The sequence below is a fragment of the Hetaerina americana genome, unplaced genomic scaffold (genome assembly GCF_022747635.1).
Source record: "Hetaerina americana unplaced genomic scaffold, ioHetAmer1.1.p SCAF_3, whole genome shotgun sequence".
Classification (NCBI taxonomy): Eukaryota; Metazoa; Arthropoda; class Insecta; order Odonata; family Calopterygidae; genus Hetaerina; species Hetaerina americana.
Window position 1 is genome coordinate 62847437 of NW_027286874.1, and position 12342 is coordinate 62859778.

The window sequence follows — 12342 nt, forward strand, 5'->3', positions numbered from 1 at the left end:
GATACTCCCCTGTAATGCTACAACCCACAGAACGCAGCTGCTCTCTCCCCAGCACTCAACCAAGGGGTCATGGCGTCAGCATCGAGGGACAAGTCTGCTAACAGATACTTCACACAAGAATCACTCAACCTCTGGATACGATCGAAGCCTTCCTTAACTGCATTTTGTGCCACTACTGAAGCGTATGGCAAGTCCCGCATCGATATTCTGTAACCAGTACCACAATGTAAGCATTGTTTAATCATTTTTTTAAATAGCATTTAAGAAGAATGGGTTGTAATTTCTTTCGGATCACATTATTGACATTTACAAGTGCAAATTGTAATATTGCAACGTTGTAAAGTAGCAAAGATCTGTATACCATCGACTATGAGATAAATAGCTCCTGACCTAACCTGTGGAGCGATCTTGTAGACCAAAGCTAGACGCTTTCCCGGGTAAAATTATATTTAATTTTTATTGGAGTTTCCTAACGCTAGCCTATCCAGGCACGCTAACAGCTATTCCTTAATTTTTTATCCTTATACATATATCAACCTTCATTTTTATTCTTAAACATTTTTCATTTATTTTACAAGATAATATTTGACTTATTGAACTGCAGGGCTTTACTTCAACCGACTTCATGACAGATTTATTTAATTAGAACAGGTACTGTGTTCATTTTTTGGTCATAATTGGAGTGTTATATATTTTATCGACTTTTTTAGAATGTAAAAAGGAAGACAACGTCCATTTTTCTTTCATCCTATATAGTTATCATCATAATCGTGTGTGCTTACTAAGAGAAGTTTTCTGTGAGAAAAATAACATCGCAAAAAGTAGTGCCGTGTTTAACGAAATTCGATAACGCGATAACGGATATGGTGACGCATAGGTAGTTCTAAGCAAAGCAACAAGCCCTAAATTACTTTCCGAAATGCTGTCAGCCGCGCCCGAGTTGACTTAACACTCGTAAAATATACAGGCGGTAAGTTGAAGGAATTGACTCAAAACGTGCAATTAGAACTCTCCTTTCTAGCTTGTTGAGCACCAAGGAGTCATTTAAATTCCATAACGTATATGTAATCGACTCGACTTCTTTTCAAATCCACAAGATAAAATCTTTAACTGCCCTTGAACAATGAAACCCACGTGCTTTCAATACGCAAGGCTCAAGGTGTAGTAAAGTAAGTTCCCGGTTCAGCGTTAGCAGTCATCAATTCTAGCGCTGGTTTGGCGTAGCCCTTGACTCACTTCTCAATATGCTTGTCCACTCATGCTAAGCTAACAGTTTGTTGCGTAATCAATATTTTGTAATCGCCAAAGAGATTCTGGAATGATATATATATATAATAATATATATATATATATATATATATATATATATATATATATATATATATATATATATATACACACACATACACGAGGGTCATCCGGAAAGTAGTACCCGTTCGTGAAATAAAGACATAAAAGTAAATATTAACAAACATAAAAAATTTTATTTGAAAGAGGATACTTTAAACTACTTCTCAACATAATCTCCAAGCAAATTAAGGCATTTGTCATAACGTGTGACAAGTTTCTGTATTCCTGCTGCATAGTCCTTCGCCGCCAGCTCATTGAGATACAGGGTCACTCCTTCTTTAAGTTCTTCATCGCTGTCAAATCTTTTTCCTGCCAAAAAGTCTTTAAGCTTTGTAAAGAGATGAAAATCTGAAGGGGCCAAGTCCGGGCTATACGGTGGATGGTCGAAAGTTTCCCATTTGAATTGCTGCAAAAGTTTTTGTGTTATCCCAGCTGCATGAGGCCTGGCATTGTCATGAACGAGAATGACACCAGTAGACAATAGACCTCGCCGCCGATTTTGTATTGCCCGCCGTAATTTCTTTAATGTTTCACAATACGCATTGGCATTAATAGTGTCTCCACGGGCCATAAAATCAATAAGCAATACACCTCGTCGATCCCAGAAAATGGTTGCCATGAGTTTCCTGGTGGACAGAACTGTCTTGAATTTTTTTGGTTTGTTTGGTGAATGAGCATGATGCCACTCCATTGACTGTCGTTTACTCTCAGGTGATGCATAACAAACCCATGTTTCGTCACCAGTAATTATGCGAGTCAAGAAAGAGTCTCCTTCATCAGAATAACGTCCCAAAAACGTCAGTGCTGCAGCCATACGCTTGGTTTTATGCTCATCTGTAAGCTTGCGAGGGACCCATCTTGCACAAATTTTTGCATAATGCAGATGGTGTTTAACAATTTCATGAACAATTGTTCGAGAAACATTGGGAAAATGCTCACAGATGTCATCAATTGTGACGCGCCGATCGTTCCTCACGAATTCGTCAACTGAGCTCACCAGTTGGTCTGTAATGACAGACGGTCTCTCCGAACGCTCATCGTCGTGTGTGTTCCCCCTCCCCATGTTGAAGTTGCGACACCACCGCCGAACAGACGACTCGTCCATTACATTGTCTCCATACACCTCCTTTAATTGGCGATGAATATCACATGGGCGAACGTTTCTTGCATTGAGGAATTTAATCACTGCCCTCACTTCACAACTGGCGGCGTTCTCAATTTTTTTAAACATTGTAAACAATCACAGAAACAACACAGGCAATGCTAGCGTCACGCAACTTGGCTCAGAGAAGGCAGACAAGCCACTGAAGCTATCTGACCTCGTCCAGCGGCTACTCGCGTCGTCAGCACTTCATGCGGCACGAACGGGTACTACTTTCCGGATGACCCTCGTGTATGTATATATATATAACGTTGTACTCATGGTGTGCCTAATCTGAGGAGAGATTTTAGCCGGAAAAATCAAACTTTGTAGACTTTTTAGGAAAAATTATGAACAATATTTCAAATTTGATGAGGTCTTACATAAGCACGCACATATATATTATTTGTTTGTAATTAGTTCCTGCCTAGTTTCAGAATCCAATCTATTTGCTTGGTGAAAAGTACGCTAAAATCTTGATTCGGTTAAGTAATACGTATTTTGTATTGTGAGTGCTCAAAGTAGAAAAAAGGCGGCGCAGCATTTAAGTTAATTAACTCAATTTTCAATCGGAAAATTAAGTTTACAATTGAAAATACCAGCGAATCCGATCTTTCTTAGTACACGAGTATTTCTAGATAGTAAGTTAAAATGAGAATAGTAACGATGATTAATTGCAAGATTCTGTTTTGAAGATGATTTTGTAGCTAATTGGGAATCTCTCAAAGATTTACAGTGGACCGTTATCGTAAGCCGGGTAATTTGGAAGTTCCGGAGCACGCATCTCGTGACAAATATCTTCTTGTTGTAGCCACAAAAATAAACTCTACATAAAATTGGCGACGCTTGCGTAGTCACATATTAATAATTGCGTAAACGTTGCGTTTAGTATACGAGTATTTACCACCCGGGTCGCACATCATGTTGCCTCTACATTTGAAGTCAAATGTTTTTCGCAACGATGGCGCGGGATTAACAAACGTATTTTTTTCGTGGACGCATGACAACTGAAAAATATCGCCTCGAAATTCAAAATTTATTCTTGAACAATATTTCAGCGAATTTTGAGTGCAACTCCGAAAGATAACGAAAGAGTGCGTCGATAGGTAGGGGTCGTAGGGAAGGGATGAGAAGTGATATCTTCCACAACACCCACCCCCGGATTTGTCTTGATTAACCCTCATTGGTTCTGCCGCGAGTGATAATACGCCACGGTAATGTCTAAATGATGAGCACATTGTACACTTATTTAATATTATATTTAACTCGCAGGAAACAGTTCATATTTACCTCTGCTCACCTTGACCAAAACGGACCCCAAAATTAAATCCCTCGCAAGTGCTTAGGATACTTATGTACCCCACCACGGCTTTCCATTTTCTGCCATCAACTGTAGGCACCGCGTCCCTCCTGAGATCCGTGCGTATTTTGCAAAACCTTTTCTGTCGAAGAGAATTTCTCTAGTTACATAAGCAAGCAAACGACACGACTAATTTCAACATCAGAAAGTTTCAACTGAGAAAAGGATCATAGTTATCAAACGTTATGAAAAAACCACGCCTCTTCAACTAGGTCATCAACGGCTTATCACTGACCCATGACCATCGATAGGTTTCACTCTCCCGATGGGGTCAGTCGATGAATAGCGTCGCGTCCCTCCCGTTCCATTCGTATCTGCCCTCATCGTTCGCCGATACTTGCACTACAGTCACGAACACTATTAATGGCTAATATATTTGACCAGACATTCTGGAAGCGGTACAATAATTCCACCCGAAGGACGTCTTTTCGTAATGTGGGTCGTAAATAAGTGAGAATCATTATTCACGCTATCAAAGCTTTCCGGCTATTCCTACTCAAATTTCACAGAATAATTCTACAGGACCTGCGATGTCTACTCGAGGCAATAATAAAACCGAAAACATTATAATGCGATGCAAATTAAGGATTATTTTTAATAATTACTTACGAGGAGTTAGATAAGGATAAAATATTTGCTCGGGCTTAAATAATGAAATATTATGTCAGTGACCAATGCCACGAAGGCGTAAAAATAGAGTGTCCATTTCAGAGGAGGATATAGAAATGTTGATTTGACACATTTTTTATAGCATTTGAAACTGGACAGTACACTAAAGTTAAGTTGTTAAAAATCAACTCTCACCGATGATTGGATGGTGGGCAGAAGATATAGAAGAGCATTTACCTCCCAATTACAGTCTATCTCAGATTAAAACAAGTTTGGCGGAACGCCCTCGAAAATTATAAACATTACGATCGCGGAATAAACCAAGAAATACAGACACAAGTTCACGTGCATAAGTTGATGCGCATACAGAGATTTAAATTCAAAATTATAGATGAATACTCGATTGATAGTTCATGATGACCTCTTCGATCATCATGTTCAGCAACTTCCTATATTTAACACCAATTAAATAAATTTCAACGCAAGAATACACGCCAAATTCAAATCATCCATTTAAGTCTCTAGGATATTTCTCAATTAGTTGACGAACGTCATGGGGCAACATGACAAATATTTTTCTGAAATGGCAATTAGACTTAGTATTTTAGACTCCGATCCCCATTTTTACGAGAGATCCCCATACGTAAGAGAAATCATTCAATTGTAAACTTATCTCAATAAGCAAACACGACCCCCTGTAAGCCATTCCAACAGACGGAAATCGCATATCATTTTGATTATGTCCAGAGGTCGATAATACAAAAGCTTGGTACTTCCGATTCAAATTTTAAATGTTTCGGGAAGCGCGGGTAATAACCAAAAATTACCCGAAAAAAATCGGAACGGATACATTAACACTTTTTCTGCAATTCTGAGTGTTTCACTATCGTTCCGTTGTTTTCAGCATTTCACTGCCATTAATGAAAAGATTGAATAAAATTTATTTCTCTTGACATTTTGTTATTTCTAATTATAAAATTACAATCTATACACCTAAAAAACACAAATCTTGGTTGAACATGCTTTTTTATATCCTAATTGGAAGTCAAGTTCTGTGAAATAAAGTAAGGCTACTTTCTTCCAAAGCTGAGACAAACAACCACTGAGAAACAATTTTTAGACCAATATGGCAGATGATAGTTTACTGAGAGGTAACCCTCAAGCCTAGAATGTGTAGAGCGGTTAAATATTCTTGTCATTAGCCAACGTATATATGTAGGTGTAATAGTTGTAGTATTAGTATTGGTAACTCATCTGACGGAGTGGTCCAATATTGAAACAACGTAGTCCTCGGACCAGTCTATAAAAAGAACATCACTTGAGTTACATCATCTATTAATCCCCTAATATGAATTGATTTTTTATTCTCCAAATAAGCTTCAAAATACGAACGAAAGACAAAGATATTATGGACCGCAGAATGTGTCACACAATTACATAATCGCTAGGCGGTAGCATTATCGAGCCACGGAGTAAATTAAGGTCAAACAAATAGATTCCCCTTCCCACTGAAGTAAAATCTTTTATGCAATCAGTTTAATCTTGCCGCGTAGGCTAAAGCTATTTCAATGATGCATCGTGCTGGATGCCGCTCAATGATTTCCAGTACCACGGCAGTCGATAAGTATTAAAAGGATGAAAAATTCTTACAGATAAATACGACGCGACGAACACCAGATACGATTCAGTGGCTTTATATCTCGTGAAGTGAAGACCGCTAGTCGATACTCTTGGATAATACCATACTTGTCTGCAAGGCAATCATTCAACCGTGAGTGTTTTCGAATAGAATTCCCTCTGTTTATTTGTTCAGATTTTGACAGCGTATTTAATTTTTCACTAACATTAACTGTAAATTCGTCCGTTATTTTCGCCCATTTTTAGTTGAAGCTAACACGATTTCTTTAAAATATTTACTTCTAGTCACTCGTCTCGTAAGATTCCCATTATTATTTATGCTCCTGATCATATTTTGAAACGAAATCGAAATGGATTTCTGTTTTTTTTAATTCTAATACTACCAGCGTTACAGTAATTTAGATCGCGTTTCGCACTACAAGCATATATTCTATAAGGCTAGATGCCATCATGAGCTGATGAATTAAAATATTAGTCGGCAAAAAACAATCCATTGATAAAAATTACATAAATAAAGCAATGCTAATGTTTATAAACGGCTTGCAATCTTTTGTATTTAGTTCAATGCCAGAAAATTGTCTCTTCTGCTCGAATAGATCGAAGCTTGTTTGAATCGCCTTCCGGCGCGGCATTTCACGAAAAATCCAATCTTAGAATTTTCGATTGTGTTTACGCTACCTGCTTAGAATATAGAAGTGCAAGGAGGCCATTGAAGACAAGGAGTGGGGGACGATAACGGTAAAAAGCGAGCCAGGGAGTGCCGTTTCATCAACAGTGATGGAAGCAAGGATTGGCGCGGGAGATCTTCCTCGTTAAGGTGGTTGAATCGTAGAATGAAATATGTGCCATTTTTCATATTTTGGGGACTTGGAACAAAAAATAGTGTCCCCTATCCACAGAAACCCCTCATACCATATTTATTCTTATATAAATACAAGTGCTTAATGGCGAAACATAGGAAAAAGCTGTTTCCATATCACACACACATGTCAGTTTTTCAAATAACTGGCATTAGATGCGCATTTACCCGAGATATAAAATGTTTATAATATGAAGGTACCGACCCGTCTTAAGTTTTCGAGATATTAGCGTTCCTCTTTGCAATTATTCAATACGAAATGCATTAGTGAGATTGGAATAGCGCTGCAGTCGCAGTTCATTAGTTTAGTTGTCTTTCATTTACTTCCCTTCCTTATTACTTACCTTCTCAATCCCTGATTTCAAAATCAAATTTCCAATGCCAGTTCAGAACAATTAAAAGGCACACGCCTTCCATGATGTCTTGGCATACACGGCGAATGCGCGAAATAGGCCTACTGTTGGTCATATCCCCTTTTTCATGAGATATTTTCCTCCGGAGAAGAAGAAATTTATGGCCATCCGGATGATAAAAATCGAACTCCCATTAAATTCTAGTGACTTGAAAAATTGACACGTTTCATGTTTGACGAGCTATTAATTCTGAAACCAGACGAACAAGTCTTTATTTATGAAAAATCGAAGAAAACGGTCCAATTGGGAAATTTTGTATCATCAAATTAAACAACGCTCTACGCCCGAGACTAACTTTGATCCAAGCTTTGATCTAGCCGCGCGGAAAGTTTTCAATGAATCACTAAAGGAGCCACTGATCAACCGAATAGAATTCAACTGCATGCCAATCCAGAGACACCGCGCGAAGTAGTTCACAAAAATGGAAAGTTCCGAAGAACTATCCCCCAGCTTCCCACTCGTGACCAGTCGCGAAACAATTTTCAAAAATGTATGCTTATTCAACAGAGTAGATGCCTACTTCACACGGCACGACTCGCGATTATTAGGGTTCTCGCGTCCGCTGGTCTATTATGCAAATCACCACAATGTACTATGAGTGTTGCTAAGAAACGAGGTTACGCGTGCCACTCGAAGACAAATACGAAGCTGAGGAAAATGAGAATCCCCAAGGCCACTAAGAGCAATAAGGCAATGTATACACTCACTGAGTGGTGAACTATACCTGTAAAAATTAACCCCAGTGTGAAAGCGTGGTGAGAAACACAATCTTCGGATGGACTAAAGGCATTATTCACGTTGAAAAATTTTCTTAGGTTCCGCTCATGCATGCATCCTCTTCAACACCAATGTGAGAGGCTACAGAGACTTTGATTTGGAAATATTATCATATCGACTGGATGCAATATAGAATGATAGATACTCCATTATTCAGATTGACTGCTGCCATGGCTAGGTGAGTGGATCATGATATGTGTTCAGTATTCCGCTAATACGTTATCAATCCCTTGATATCATATCCCACCACGTCTTACTCGTAGGCTCAATTCTATATTTACCGTTTGAACGAAGACAGATATAACGCAACAGTTTGAATGAGTGCAATACTTCTGACGATGTTTGGAAACGAAGCAGAGAAATGAGCTCCGTTAGCTGTTTCAGAGTGTAAAAATCATTCGCCTTGACTGGGATCAGAGTTTAAGAGGACGCCTCGGTAGCTTAATTGGCTAAAGCACTCGACCGGATATTGAGGGATCTGGGTTCGGATCCCAGTCAAGGCGAATGATTTTTACACTCTGAAACTGTTGCATTGAAATGCACATTAGCGGATGACTCCGTTAAAAGTTACTGTTGCGGCATCTCCCGCAGTTTCTTTGGAATTTGTCAGAGCTCCGTTAGATTGATTCAAAAAGTACAATTCATATAGCACATACTCTGCACAATTCACATTGCACATACTCTCTTTTCACAATGGAATAGAGGAATAATGCAATGGCGTTGCATCGTTTCCTCTAATAGCAGCAATAGAGCAGAGGTATTTGAACCAGCAACCCTCGCATTTGCCAAAGAGCACACTGCCCACCAGAAAAACATATTCTGGATGATTTCCACGGTTAAAAAAATTAAACTAGGGGAGACGACAAAAACTGATTTGAATTAACGGCCCTACAGATCGGTAAATTCTTTCCTTATAATCATAAAGCCAGTCTTAAATTATTCCTAAAAATTTCCAAAGCCGTACACGTGCAACTTGGAAAAATTATCGTTCTATAACCTCTAAATATCTTCGATGATGATATGCACGAATAGATTCCACACATCCATACTATTGGTATATAAAAAGCCACCATTGCACTCGAAGAGGTGAGATTGATCAATAAAAATAAAATGAAAAATGAGTTACTAATGATTAATTTACAAAGTAAATAGACATCGAATGTCATACAAAGAATTAGTATATGATGATGCCAATTTCTCTTCTATGGAAACAATTACGGCAAATAAAATACAAAACGTTTGCCGAGTTCATTTGAATAACACTGGCAAGTTTCTGTGCCTTGTAAGAGATTATTTTTATCCACTAAAAGATCGCCGCCTTCCCTAGCCCCAAGCCATTGCTATGGTCACCATGCCGTACACGGTGCGTATAATAATGTACCCAAGAGAAACTTGTATGTTTTTTATAAGTATGCAAGAAATGAAGAATTATTCCACTAAACAAACTTGGTACTTTCAATAGCGGAAGAACCGAATCATCATCCTTCGTCTCTTGAACTACAAGGTCTAGATCGTTAAATTAGTCGTTTAAAATCCCATATATAACCTTAACTACGGTTATTCCCTTCTCGCTTTCGGTGGAGTATACTTACAGTGAATCAAGTCTCATATTAAAAAGAAATCGAGCTAGGACGTTCCCTTTGGACTGATTTTTTATGCTTAAGTAAACATGAGAGGCTTAGAAGACCTCCAAACAAAATAGTAACACTTATTTCGTTGATTTTTGTCATCTACTTCACTTACTTTTCGTTATTTTCTCTTAGAAACCCGCAATTTCTTTTAAAAATGGCATTTCCTTCAACCCCAAAGGAGATTTTTTTAAATTCCAAAGACGCTTAGTTTTTTCTTGAGCAAATACGAGAATTTTATCCGTATCGCTTCCTCACTCGTTTCAGCCCATTTTCAGGTCATATCCTTCTTTTTAAAATGTTGAAACCTGTTTATATTGTATTAGATAAAAAGAACAAATGAGGATAATATTCCAGGTGGGTAGTCCTACAGATGCCCTGGATACCGCAACCGTAAAAAAACGTTCATTCTACAATCTCAGCAGTAATTTCAAAATCCCACTTATGGGAAGTTGAAAATAGAGCCTTTAAAGTTTCTGGGCATAAACCATCTCAGTTTTGAGTTGCGTATTCTAACACATACACCCGATATTGGGTATCTTGTTCTTTCGTCTTCTCCCTCAAATGCCAACCAGGAAGTGAAACTCGGACTACTCTAATTTACACCTCATCGATCAGCCATTAAGTTCGTCACATTATCCGAATATAAGATACTGCGAGAACACTTGAAATTATAGAGTCACATATTTCAAGACAAGTTCTCCAAATCAATAACTCTTGGCTTTCACTAGCTGACCAACCGTTGTTCCCCGACTCTCCCGGGCGAACGTAAACCTCGAAGAGACATTATCAAAATGTTTGGACTAAATGAGACACGCTAGATCGAGCGTCGTTTATGATTTCTATTCCAACTAGCATTACGTAAAAGGGATACGCCTTTCGTAAATCGTGCCAAGTGTATTTATTTTATACTCTCAATCTGTATCCACTCACTTACTGTGTTACGTAACCGCGTTGCTCTACTACTGGTATAGCGAATGGAAGGGACAAATTTTACTCACGCTTTCACGTAAGAGTACGGCAGTCATTAGCGGATTTCACGTTGGCTATTCGAGAACTTTCCTTATGATCGATTCATCGTTTTTATTGATTCTCTAACGATCGCAAGACCCTCTAAGTTCGAAGGAGCAAGCGAAACATATCCTGTTGCTTGTTAACGTAAAACGAACGTACCTAAGACCGTGAAACAATGGCAAACTGAAATAGCCAAGGCCGTAGACTTGATTGGCGCTGGTTTAGTTTAAGGGGGCAGGTAAAAATAAGGTGACAAGTTAAAAGGTAAATTGAAAATCACACATTCAATCACTTGGGTGTGTTTGGTAAACATTGACCCTCCTGCTTCTTCTACACGTGCATACGCTGAATAGCGCTGGAAGCAGGTTGCGTCCTTGTATAACACGTCATGTTTATTTTGGCTTCTGTTTCACTTCCATTTTTTATTTGATTGGTTGTTACCTGATTCTTGTTGAGGTAATGGACTACTTCTGCTATCGTAGTCCATTCCCAATGTTTCTAGTACATCGAATATCTTGTTCTTTTAGAAGTTTTCAAAGGCTTTCTCCATATTCACGAATACTACATATCATGCCTTGTTTACGTGTATCATCTTTTTCGGCCAGTATCCTCAAGCTGAGTATTGCCTCTCTTGCTCCTCGGTTTTCCCAAATCCGAATTAGTTTTTCGTGAGGATTACTTCCAGCTTTCCTCCTATTCTTATGCTAATTACCTGAGCAAGTGTTTTAGATGCGTGAGACATAAGAATAAATTTTTGTGTTATTCGCATATATCTGTTCTTAGTTTCTCCATTATTGCAAATACTCTTCTCTAAGTCATTCGCTAGTCTTTCCGCTGTCGTAGTTATCTTTAATTATTTCAAAGAGTTCGCTTTAATCTTAGTTCTGTGATAATTTTACCTTCAATTTTTTGTTTCGTTTTTTGTGATCGTCTGGTATCTCATGTCTCTCTAGAATACGCTTTTCAGTATCTCCGGGCCCTTGATTTTCAACTATCAAGATTTCTTTCACTGAGTAATTTCAAAGTACGTAGTTTGGGCCCATGGTAGAGTACTGCATTGCATTTCTTCCCAATGTGCTAATCTTTTGTTAGCATCTTCCCTTTAGCATCTTGGGCGTTTATTTTGGTCTTTCTTTCCTCAACTTGTCTCTTCACCAGTTTATTCGCCGTTTCGCTGTCCCTTCTTTGTGCTGTTTTTTTTTATTTCTTCGCAGCAGGTTTCTTCCTACTCTTCCTTGGCATTATTAGGAATCTGGAATGAGTTGATTCAGAATATAAATACATAAAAATGAATAAATCCACGTTCTTTTTATAAATGGTTTCCTCAATTTCATTTCTTGTATTTTTTCGTTCCTATATGAGTTTTCTTATTTGAATTGCTAATTGTACCTGCTTAAATTTCACTGTGTTAGTCATGCAAATCTACTATTTCAGTCGTTATATTCTTTGTGTCCTTCCATCTTCCTTCTAAGCTAGTCTCATTCATTCGCTCTAGTTTTCTGTCGATGGTCGCGGTGAACTCTACTCTTGCTTTCCTTTCCTCCGGTAATTTC

General features: G+C 38.3%; 1 protein-coding gene across 3 annotated transcripts in view; it reads left to right on the forward strand.

Annotated features, from left to right (window-relative positions):
* LOC139690601 (organic anion transporter 3-like) overlaps nucleotides 1-12342 on the forward strand; it is a 32139-nt gene continuing 19797 nt past the window's right edge. For 2 of the 3 annotated variants that reach the window (XM_071588082.1, XM_071588084.1), the window contains exon 1: nucleotides 1-226. The gene's annotated coding sequence lies outside the window, so the exon portion shown is untranslated. Of the gene's footprint in view, nucleotides 227-6124; nucleotides 6232-12342 lie in introns of those variants that run through there. The other variant, XM_071588083.1, reaches the window with a different exon arrangement.